Below are 12,810 nucleotides of genomic sequence, written 5' to 3'. Positions count from 1 at the left end.
CCTATACATTTTACTAGTACAAGATGACAAGTACTAGTACTTAGTTTATCCGAGAAATAAATCAAAGTAACGTACACAACTTCCCATTGAAGTCAAGAGTTGCAAAAACAAAGGGCACTAGTAAAGAGCTGAGGTACAAATGCTCATACATTATTGTGTCATTTCAGCATTTATTTCGGGATACATCTCGAAAAAGGTCTATAAAAACTTCTCGAGTAGTTTTTTAGTGGTTGGTTTTATTGTGTTGTTGGATTTGTGATTTCACTGACGTAACGGTATACCCTACATCTTTATTTGAGGGTCGGGCTCAGGTTTATAGAATAGTGAATAATTGTCCAAAACATAAAGAATAAAGAGTAAGAACATAAAACATAGAGATTGATTGGTTGCTAAAATATAAAAAAAAAATCATATGATGGACAAAATAATGAAGAAAAGAAAAACACAGAAAAAATTCCAAAGAATGAAAGAAGTGTTTTTCACACCAAATTACACACAATATTCGTAAAATCAAAACAAGAAACAGCCAATATGAAGTGTTTTTTAATGAACGATTTACTGCTTCAAAGGCTGATTGATAGTAAACTGTGTTAATGTTAAATGTATAAGTTCTTTCCCCGTAAATAAAATGTTGCTTTCCTGTATTTTCGATAGGAGAAATGTATTTAATTGGAATTATCTAAACTCTACGTACCACATTTATTATCATTTAAACTCAATCTCATTCAACTACTTTTACTGACTCGCTAGATCGTATTCGCACTTTCTCATGTACGATCTCGTTCACACTCTCACACTCTCTCTTGTTCATACTCTCTCTCGATCACACTATCACCCTTTATTTTTGCTCACTCACTCATTCACTGTTCACCTACAGAGAAAGAAGAGAACGAGAGTGAGGATGGAATGCGAGAGAAAATCAAGAGTGTGTACATCGGTACGTGTAACTTTTTATCTGAAAAGAACAGGGTTGGCAAAAACCCGGGTTTTATGAGTATTGCCCAGCCCATTGGGAAATACTGGGAAAACCCGGGTTTTACTGGGTTTTACTGGGTAATACTGGGCAATACTGGGTAATATAAGATACTGGACTGAATTTGAAAGAGGATTCAGTAATCAAACACAAATACAATACATTTAAGATATATATAAACCTATTTTTAATTATAAATAAGTTTACTTGTTTGAGCCTATGATACATGCATGTACAAATGTATACATTTGAGAAAGAATTATTCTTACAACTCCAAGATTTTTTTTCTTCAACTAAATATAGCTAGTATAAAGTAGTTAACAATTACATGTAAGAAAGTACAAATGTACCAAACTCATTACTAAGTAATTATTCAGATTAGAACACAGATATGTTTATATAACAATAATCAGCCTTGTCATTTCTATAAGAGACCATCTAGGGTGTTTGTTTAGCAATCATAATTGCATATATAGCAATTTAATTTACATTCCTCATAAACACTGCAATAAAATGTTTAGATTATTGAAACAAAGCTTGAAAATTAACAAGGAATTGGGCAAATCTTGCATTTTGCCTACATAGAATTTAAGTGGAGAAGGAATGAACTTGAATTTTTAATCTGCTAGAAATGACTCTCAATGGTTATCTGAATAAAATGTGTATATTTAGCTCTAATACTATGAAACTACAACAAGTCTTTATTATTTTGTGTTGAAATAAGCTTAAAAATTTATATTGCCCAGTATTGGCCAGTATTATTAGTTTCTGGGAGTATTGCCCAGCCCGGGAAAACCCGGGTTTTCCCGCCCAGTAAAACCCAGGCGGGTAATACTTTGCCAACCCTGGAAAAGAAAGCATGCACGGTGTTGTATTTCTAATCTAAAATAAACTAATAAAGATTTTCTTTTAAATGAACGAATTTATTAGGCAATCACATCTATCAAACATTATTAAATACAAACAAATATACAGCATTTGAAGCTACTACCCTTGAACCTTTATATTTAAAAAAAATAAGAATTATTAAGAAAATAAAAAAATATAAGTTTATTCATTGATGAGTAAATGAGGTGAAAGGCTGTGTAAATGTCTATATCTGAGATGAGGAACACCCATATGTTGTCAGGAGATGCATCTTTGATAGTCACGAGTTTCAAAAGCAAGTCTTGAAAATGAATTAAACTATATTCCATTTTTTCAACTGCACTTATACATGGTATACCGCCATCTTGGATTGTACAATTACAGTACAAAATCGGTCTAGTTATTTGCCCAAATCTGCAAATTTGGAAACAGATTTGCAATGTAATGGTTAAACTGTTTATTTATATAAGAAAACTTGGTGATTTATTGTATGATTATCCAAAATATTTAAACAAATATCATTTTTTGTTGTTTTTAGAATACTTTTTTCAAATGAACCATTTAAGGGGAGATTAACTCTTTTAGTAAAAAACTTATAATGGTCTCATAGGGAAATATTTTATTTTGTTCATGTTCCATATTTAGCAGATTTACACATGATACAACCATTTGACTTATTTATCGGCATTGAAAAACTATAGAACAAATTATAATATGTTGCTACATATAACGAGCAGAGAATAAAAAAATGAAATAAAGAATTGAGATTCAGAACCTCTTAAGAATAAAGAATACAGAAATTAACAAAAACTGCCCCTCTGCTATTCTCCTAAAAATAAAAATTGAAAAATTGTCTATATTGGTCACATCGTTTGTATAGTAACATCGGGAAGATAAGTTTTGAAAATTTAAACATTCAATGACATTTGTTTCTGTTGCTTATCAGATGTCATTTATATAATTGTAAACTTGGGATTTGTCAGAAGATGAACAAATATCATGAAAATGTTGACACTCTCAAAAACAGTAGCAGGATGACATTGAAATATTTTAATGTTTTAAATGTTAGATTTGACACTAAGTTATGCAACTGAGGTATAAATATTTCGGCAGAGCGATTTTCATTCTAGTCATGAAGAAGATGTGTTTTGATTTTGTCTTTTTGATTTTTGCAACGTATAGTGTTTCTCGTGCTGAACACCAATCAAGGATGCGTGATCACGGTATATATCCAGAGCGGACCACAACATACAGGTATGGTAATGTTTATTATCCACAGGAGATGACAACATACTTGTACGACCATGTTGTATATCCAGAGAAATCCACAACAAAGTCCCATGACTATGGTACGATGTCAGAACCAGCTAAAACTAGTGAGTACTAAATAAATGTATATCCAGAGAAATCCACAACAAAGTCCTATGACTATGGTACGATGTCAAAACCAGCTAAAACTAGTGAGTACTATATAAATGTATATCCAGAGAAATCCACAACAAAGTCCCATGACTATGGTACGATGTCAGAACCAGCTAAAACTAGTGAGTACTAAATAAATGTATATCCAGAGAAATCCACAACAAAGTCCCATGACTATGGTACGATGTCAGAACCAGCTAAAACTAGTGAGTACTAAATAAATGTATATCCAGAGAAATCCACAACAAAGTCCTATGACTATGGTACGATGTCAAAACCAGCTAAAACTAGTGAGTACTAAATAAATGTATATCCAGAGAAATCCACAACAAAGTCCCATGACTATGGTACGATGTCAGAACCAGCTAAAACTAGTGAGTACTAAATAAATGTATATCCAGAGAAATCCACAACAAAGTCATATTACTATGGTACGATGTCAGAACCAGCTAAAACTAGTGAGTACTAAATAAATGTATATCCAGAGAAATCCACAACAAAGTCCCATGACTATGGTACGATGTCAGAACCAGCTAAAACTAGTGAGTACTGTGAGTACTAAATAAATGTATATCCAGAGAAATCCACAACAAAGTCATATTACTATGGTACAATGTCAGAACCAGCTAAAACTAGTGAGTACTAAATAAATGTATATCCAGAGAAATCCACAACAAAGTCATATTACTATGGTACGATGTCAGAACCAGCTAAAACTAGTGAGTACTCAGTAAATGTTATCGAAGGTTTACAGCTGGATATTTTTAAACGTCAATTTTATTTTGTCTTTTTATCCAGAACATACTTGTTCCAATATGATTTGTTAACTATTTTCAGGCACGGATCTAGTTATTCTTAAAGGGAATTCCAACACTTGCAACGTATATAAAAAGATAGAGCAAACCATGTCCCCCAAAAAAGGGCATGTTTTTGAAATAAAAAAAGAGTTCCAAGCCTAGGAAAATATCCTAGATTCGCCAGTGAATAATGATCTACAGAAATGTCTTTAACATTATTTGTTCTTCTTTTTTTCAAATGCTAAACTCAAATATTGAGACATCGACCTAAACATATAACACCGTAAAGATTGTTAAGATAAAGCAAGGTACGAAGTTTGGATGGGTTTATAGAATAGAGAATAACGGACCACAAAAATAATTAGAGAAAAACAGGAAAAACAAATTCAGTTTGAAAAATAATGAGGGGGATGGACGGGGCGGTCTTTACTTTATAGAATAGATAATACACAAGCTTGGGAAACCACATTGGCATTATAACCCTCAACATTAAATCGTCCAAAAAGCTATTTATAAATCGAATAATTTCCAATTTAAACTTTTAATTCTTTGTATACTGTAAAAAATAAATGAGCTTATGTTTTTAAAAGTATTACTGCGAGCATTCCTAAATTGTTATGGTGAAAAATAAAGTACGCTTATAACAACTAATGATTATTAAGGAAAAATGACCCTTTAAAATAAATCCCTGACAAAATATGTTCTATGTTTATCAGAAGGCATGTTGTGCAATCCATATCAATTCCAAAGCGTTTTTTGAGAAAGATCAACACGCTTTGAAATTTTTTATGCGAATTTTGTGAAAAATTTTCGATGTCTCAAGATTAAAACTGAAAGTTTCCAATACCAAACAATCTGTCTCTTGTGTACATTTGAAAATTCCTCATTTATGTATATATGTGATTCTGTTACCACCCCAATCACCTAGTATATAGATCTTCCCAAAACTATTAAGCAAGAACTATACTTTTATGTTGTAGTTATACTGTAATCCTTTAATTCACGAATCAGGTCGAAAAGGACCTAAATGTACTAAAAAAATGAATTGACGAAAGAATAATGTATATGTATATTTTTGTTCATTGCAAACACACCAGCCAACAGATGATTACTTATATTGCAACAACTCCGAAAGACTCTATGTCGTAGCCCCGCAAATCATGGTAGTTGAACGAAATATCAAGTTCAGAGTATATTTTAACAGATTCATAAACCTTTTTCATGAACAATGCACTCAAAATGTGTGCCTTACCTTTGAGTCCACATTCATTTTTATATCTAAATCGTTCATTTTGATTTTGCTGAAGACATGCGATGACTGATATTTTTTGTTTAAGATTTGTGATAACTAGGGTAAATTTGAACAATTGAATAAAAATTATCAATAAAATGTAACGCAAGGTTGTTATAGACAATATGTCTGTATCGCAAACCGATATTTGATACAATATTGATCATGGGGAAATAGTTGTCGCGTTTAGGCTTTGAGATAATGTGGCCAGTCGTTTTCCTGATTATTCTTGCTTTAGGAATCAATCCTACAGTTATGACAATATTGTATCTTCAGGACGAACACAAACTTACAAATATGACCTTGGTGAATATCCAGAGCGGACCACACCATCCAGTTATAGTTATGGTTTTCATCCAGGGATGGCCACAACTTCAAGATATGACTACAGTATGTATCCAAAGGAGATGACAAAAACGTCCAAGAATGGATATGGCATATATCATGAGGGGAAATTCACAACTTTGATCAACGGTAATGATGTACCTCCAGATTGGACCAAACCATCCAAGTATGATTCGGATATGTATCTTGAGATGACCACCGCATATATGTATCACGATGTAAAAACTGCCGTTGTATATCCTGAGGGGAAAGCCTGTAAGTTTTTAAAATAAAATTATCACCAAATGTTTTCATTTGTATGAAGTGTTTGAGTTTCTGATTTTGCCATTTAAAAATGAACTTTACGATTTGTTTGAATGTTCCTGTGAGTTTGGTATTTTGGTACCTTTCATTACAGAAAGTTTAATTAAATGCATATTGAAGTCTAGTTAAGTATTGTTTTCGGATCAAATTGTCTATCAAAATATTGGCAATGAAATCTGCAATATCCCAATACTTTAACATGTTGAAATAAATCATTATGTGACAATTCTTTTAATTAATTTTAACACTTTTGAGTGTGCTAAGTATATGTATATTACGTGGTGAACATTTGAAATTAATTCAGACAAAATCGTTTATTATTACTTTTTAATTGCATTTCCATTATATTTGATCAATTTTGTGATGATATCTAATCAAGTGAATTACCTGGTACACCTTTAAAAAAAGAAACGTAACCAACACCCAGTCCTCGTTCAAAAAGGCTACTCGATATTATTTTGAAATTTGAAAAAAGCACATAAAAGTTAGACCGTTCGAAATAATAAACTTGTTGCGTTCTTCGGTTTAGGAAATTTTCACCCATAACATATTAAAGTCTTATGTTTGCGGTAAGTTTTAATAATTAAAACTATATTTCAGTTGATGAAAGCAATAATTGTTCTAGCTTCAAACCAGACCCAATTGGATTGTTTAATGCAACATATCAACAAGGCCTTAAAGACTGCCTAAATGGAACAGTTATCCGGAAGTTATTATGCAGCCCTTCCATGACGTACAATATAAGTTTTGTAAATGACGTAGTTCCGTATTTTTCAGATTTAAGAATTTATTTTGCCGACGGAATTAACAATTGTACGAATCGTTTCAAAAGATTCATAGAATCGAAAAATAATATGTTAACAAATCTAGACATCTATCATTTTCTAACTCGTAGTTCAACATGCTGGGAATATTCTTTTTTCACTAACCAGTTATGCATCGATTTCAAATTGAACACCCATAATACAAGACTTGCATTGAATGTACGAACGTTTCCATACAACCTGATCCACTTCACTTTAAAGCACCAATCATGCAGAGAAGAATTTATCCAGTACGTTTATCAGAATGGTCGACATACGAACTCAAACGACACGTACATTCTCAACATTGATAATATAAATAACTTTAGTAAGGAAAACAATTGTTTGGACATTCACTTTCCATGCCCATGGCCGGTGTTCAATGATGTGGTTTTAAGGGTGCCTGAGTCAACAATAGTGTATATACAATTAGCAATAGCAGTCGAAGTGACATTGGTAAATAGTGTTGTTGTTCTTGTATTTTTGCAACAAGAAAACAGAACTCCTGTCACCATTCTTTTGTCAGCGTTGGCTATATCTGATTCTTCCGCCGCAATCATTATGACCGTTCCAATATTTACCGCTTATCAAACATATGGTTACCGCATATATGAACATTCGTATTTATATAATTTAGAATTTCCACAATGTATTTATATTTTTCTGCATTTTATTTTAAGCGATGTTTTTCATATAACATCCGTCCTTATAACAACACTATTATGTCTTGAAAAAACTGCCGCTCTTCTCTTTCCAATGTGGACCAAACAACATATAAATAACAGAAAAAATAGTATATGTTCGGTTTTAATGTTTATCATTAGTATTTCCATATTTTCACAACGTTTTTATGTAGAATCTCTTCTATTTTACAATTTTAACGGCCGATGTTGTGTTAATCGAAATGGCGGAATGAATAATCAAGAATACTTTAACCATTATACTATACTTAACGCGTTTATCCTGCTGGCATGTTTGATAGTGGCTTTATGTACAGTGTACATGATATGCAAGTTAACAATCTTGAGAAGAAACCTACCGTGGACCGATAGTCCTCTTGTGCAGAAAAGAAACCGACTTTCAGCTATAACGGTTGTGTTCATTTGCATCATATTTTTGTTATCAGAGTTACCGTTTATTTACACTTCATTTATCTTCATGCTATATTACTTTAATCCTAGCTATTTAACTAGATCTGCATTTGATAATTATGTTACATTCTTTGAATACAAACACATTGGTTTAATTATTGGATTCTCTTTGAACTTTCTAGTTTATATTATAATGGGTAAACAGATACGCAATAAATTATGGATTTGCGCTATGAAGATTGCAAGGCGTTGTAAATGTTGGTGACATAAAACAAAATTTAACCCAAAGACCAAGAGAGAGAGAGAGAGAGAGAGAGAAAAAGAGAAAGAGATTGCAAGACGTTGTAAATGTTGGTGAAAGAGAGAGGCGTCTACAAATGTATCCCTTTCACTCGAAATGTGTTGTAGAGCTACAACTAAAAAGCTTCAACTCCCTCGCACAATATTGCTTGACTATAGAAGTAGCGTTTTTATATACAATGATATTTTTCAATAAACCTGTCAGAAAAATGAGCTTTGTATCTAAATGCAATTCAACTGCATACTTTAAAAACCCCGCTTACCTAGACATAAGCTGTTTGGGTTATTTGTGTCGATACAATCATACATTGCCAACTTATGTTTCAGTGATCGTATTTCTATCATATTGCAATAATTTTAAGTTAATTATTTAAATACATGTTTTTATTTTAATTGTTTCATACTAATCTGTTGATATTATCAGAATTGCTTTTACAATGTTTAATATGTATTAAAATTTAGTTTGTTGCAAGACACTTTCTTTTGACTGAATCCAAATAGATTGCCGAATGCTGTATGATAACACTACCAACTGTCTGCTTGTTGAGTTTGTTATTTACGTTCATATTTAATTCAGCACACACCCATTAATATGTGGTTGACATGATGACAAAACAACTAAACATTTGGATAATATGTGACCTGGTGATTGATACGTTGTGCTTATTGCTATTGTGCTTTGCACAATTGTGATGAATGAAAACCTGTATATCCCATCAAAGATACAAAACCTACCATAAACTAGGTACGTCAGATAAGCATTTTGTCTACAAAAGACTCACCAGCGACGCTCGAATCAAAAGGTTATCAGGCCAATAAAAGCCAAAGTAGAAGAACATTGAGGATAAAAAATATCGAATGAAATGAAATATACAGTAGTCAGACAGCTCCATATATACTAGCTTGTGAAATATTCAATCAGCTTTATTGAATATTTTATATACTGGTGTTTCTGTAGACAAAAGTAAAATCACAAAAATCCAGACCTTAAACACATCAGACGAATAAAAACAACTATCGTATTACTCACTTGGTACAGGTATTTTCTTATGTAGAAAAGGGTCATTCTAATCTAGTTGTAAAGCTGGTTGTATGACAGTCGCATCAAATTCCATTATATTGATAACGATGCGTGAACAAAACAAATATAAACAATAGGTAAAAATGTCAAAAATACAGCAATCAACATTGTGTTATGATCCTTATCACTCTACAAACATACAGATATTTAACAAAGAAGCGCAAATGTCATATAGACCAAGCATATTAGTAAACATTAAAGAGAAGACTACACACATTTACTATTGTACAGTAACATAAGGACGAGATGTATTAGTAAAGAGCCATATCATATAGATGATATGTGTAACAAAGAAACATAAAAAACATAAAGACAAAGCACACTGCAAAAATAAAAGACAAACAACAAACAAGTTTTCGAAGTAATACCAACAGGTATATAGACTAAGCCCATTAAAATTAAAGACAAGAATACGAGAATATCATAAATAATAATCAAAGGATGTACAGCAAGTATCTTATTAACAATTTTTTTATGTATGTTAAATCTACCTATAAACGATACAAAGAAGTTAAGCACTCGGACCGAATTGCCTGATCAACATGGCTCTTACGAAGAATTATGTATTTCAGTTGCTGACAGCAAAAATAGCACCCGCTTCATACCAGAACCAATTGGATGGTTAAATGCAACATATGAACAAGGCCTTCAAGACTGAATTGCCAGATCAACATAGAACTATGTATTTCAGCATGTCGGTTTTGTGACAAAATGGAGGGCATGTTTCATGTTAACAATTGCGACAGATGACGTTTGGGAGTTATTGTCCTTAAATGCACCATCAATTGCTACAAGTAAAACTCTGCTTACTGTCATTTTGGTAGTCTAACGTTAGTTTGTTATTATGTTGTTTTGTTTCACATATCTCAGGAGGAAGATTAAGTTCTGACAAACATGTTTAACTCCATTATTTTCTGTATGGGTGTATCCCTAAGATATGAGCCCGTGCACATCCAGTGATTAAAGTTTGATTTCTTTTTGTCTTTTTTACTAGTTATAAACATAAATTCAGTCTGCTGATTTCTTTTTTTTTTTACAAATTTCCCATTTTCATCTATAGGCCTTTAATAAATAACTATATGTTTTATGATTTAATCCTTGTTGCATGCTCTACCTTGAATCGTAGTGTTTTATTTCATTTTGTCTGTGATTGATAGTTGTCTCATCATGTTACTTAAACCATATTTTCTAACTACTATACTAAAAAATATATCTAAATATATATTTTTTTACATTTTTGACAAATGAGCAAAGAAAATATCTAATTGTAATGAAATTTTAAATATGAGAAAGCAAACTTTTAAGAAGATTAAACATACATAGCTGACTAATTGGAAAACAATGGTCAATGTAATGGTTTGCTTCTTATAGAATTTATTTGTCAATTAAACTTTTTGTTAGTTTTTCGATAATAATCCTTTTTTACCAGCAGAGAAAATCCTAATGATAGCGTATTTATCCTGTTTAATGACCATAAATAAGTTCCAATTGTCTTAACTTCAAACCGGATTTACAGAACGGATAATAATGAGCAAACAATAAAGAACAAAGAGTAAAAAATAAAGAATTAAGGTAAATGGGAAAAAAAAATAAAGAATTATTTGGCCTATTATTTTGATTCAACAAGTTAAATTTCGCTTATATGCTGTAACTATACAAAAAAATCTTTTCCCGTACGTAAAATGTGTTTCTAAATCATATCTCAAATTACAATGTGGATACAACTTCAAGGTTCGATGACAAAGAGTGTGACATTTTCCATTTGGACAAAGTTTGGCTTTTTGTTTAATTGTGTCTTAGTTTTAAGGTGTCTGGTACTGGTGGTTGATGTGGTGTGTTGTGCAATACCTTATTGTGGATAATGTTACCTTTCCTTTTAATAGAATTAATAATGGTAATGGGAAATGTGTCAAAGAGACAACAACCCGACCATAGAACAGACAACAGTAGAAGGTTACCAAAAGGTCTTCAATGCAGCAAGAAACTTGGAGGCGTCCTTCAGCTGGTCCCTAAACATATATATATATATATATATATATATATATATATATAGATTACTAAAAAATCCAACATTTCCGATATGAATAGTTTTAATTCACTAGTACTTTCATGTTTAAATAACAATCTTCAGGTGAAACTATACATGATTAACGTAACTATGTAACGGTAGGTATGTAACGTCATAGTTGTCGTTGAGTATATAAAGGGAGATAAATCGTATTACACTTAGTCTATATATAGAAGTATGGAGCGTCATTATTACACAATAGAAAATGCATAGTTTGCATTCAATCGTGATTTAAATTTTGAAATAAAATGTTTTTCCTTTACTTCTCGTGTAATGTCACAACCCATATTCATTTTATAAAATAATATATATACTATTTCAGTGATAATGGACGTAATATCAAACTCCAAATTATACATAGGGAACTAAAATTAAAAATCCAACAAGACTAACAAAGGACAAAGGCTCCGACGTATGCATGTATTGTAGACAATTTTTAACCTTCCCTTTTAAGTATGCATTAGAAAGTTTGTTTTCCCGTTTGAATTGTTCAACACTAGTACTTTTGGGGCCCTTTATAGCTTATTGTTCGTTGTGAGTCAAGGCTCCGTGTTGAAGGCCGTACATTGACCTATAATGGTTTAATCTTATAAATTTTAATTGGGATGGAGAGTTGTCTCATTAGCACTCACACCACATCTTCCTATATCTATGTATTGTTGACCATTTGTAGATTTATTTTAATGTTTCTGTAGCTGGTGGTGTATGTGGGTGTTGTCCAGAATATTATTGTGTTTAATTCATAATATCCTTTTCTTATAATGCATGTCTTGCTGATACTTTTATCCGTTAACATTTTCTGTTTTTAAAAAATAATATTGAGTTGAGATAATTGCATATGAGGTCAACAACTGTAATTATTTTAATGGCAATTATGAACTTTTTCACTTATTTGGCTTTATAAAAATTTGATCTCAGCGTTATTGATGAGTCTTATGTAGACGAAATGCGCGTCTGGTGAATTAAATCATAGGCCTGATAATGTTTCACCAACTTTATCCTACTTTGCATTTAGTTTTATAAATATTAATCCTCAAATTGAGCTATCTGTGTCTCTTAGTATATAATCTCTGTAACTTTATTTGTTTTTTTCTCTTTTTTCATTCTTAAAAGAATGAATGAATGAATGAATGAATGAATCTTTATTTCCTCCATGTATATGAAGATTTTCCATACAAAAAGAAATTAATAATTATTTACACAATAAACAAAATAGAATACATTTTGAGATAAATACCCAATGAAAAAAAAAAAAAAAAAAAAAAAAAACACATTTAGATAAACATACAATACATATATTCTAGTATACACAACAAAAACACAACGTTTTTCAATCAAAGTCTATTCAAAATTCAAAATTAAACCTGTTTTCAAATAATACATGTCTGAATTTTTTAAACATGGGGAAAACATGTTTTGCTATGTAATACATCATTCTAGACCAATCTATAGGATCGAGATCGTATACT

The sequence above is a fragment of the Mytilus galloprovincialis genome, chromosome 11, assembly GCF_965363235.1.
Source record: "Mytilus galloprovincialis chromosome 11, xbMytGall1.hap1.1, whole genome shotgun sequence".
Classification (NCBI taxonomy): domain Eukaryota; kingdom Metazoa; phylum Mollusca; class Bivalvia; order Mytilida; family Mytilidae; genus Mytilus; species Mytilus galloprovincialis.
This window is presented reverse-complemented; position numbering follows the sequence as displayed.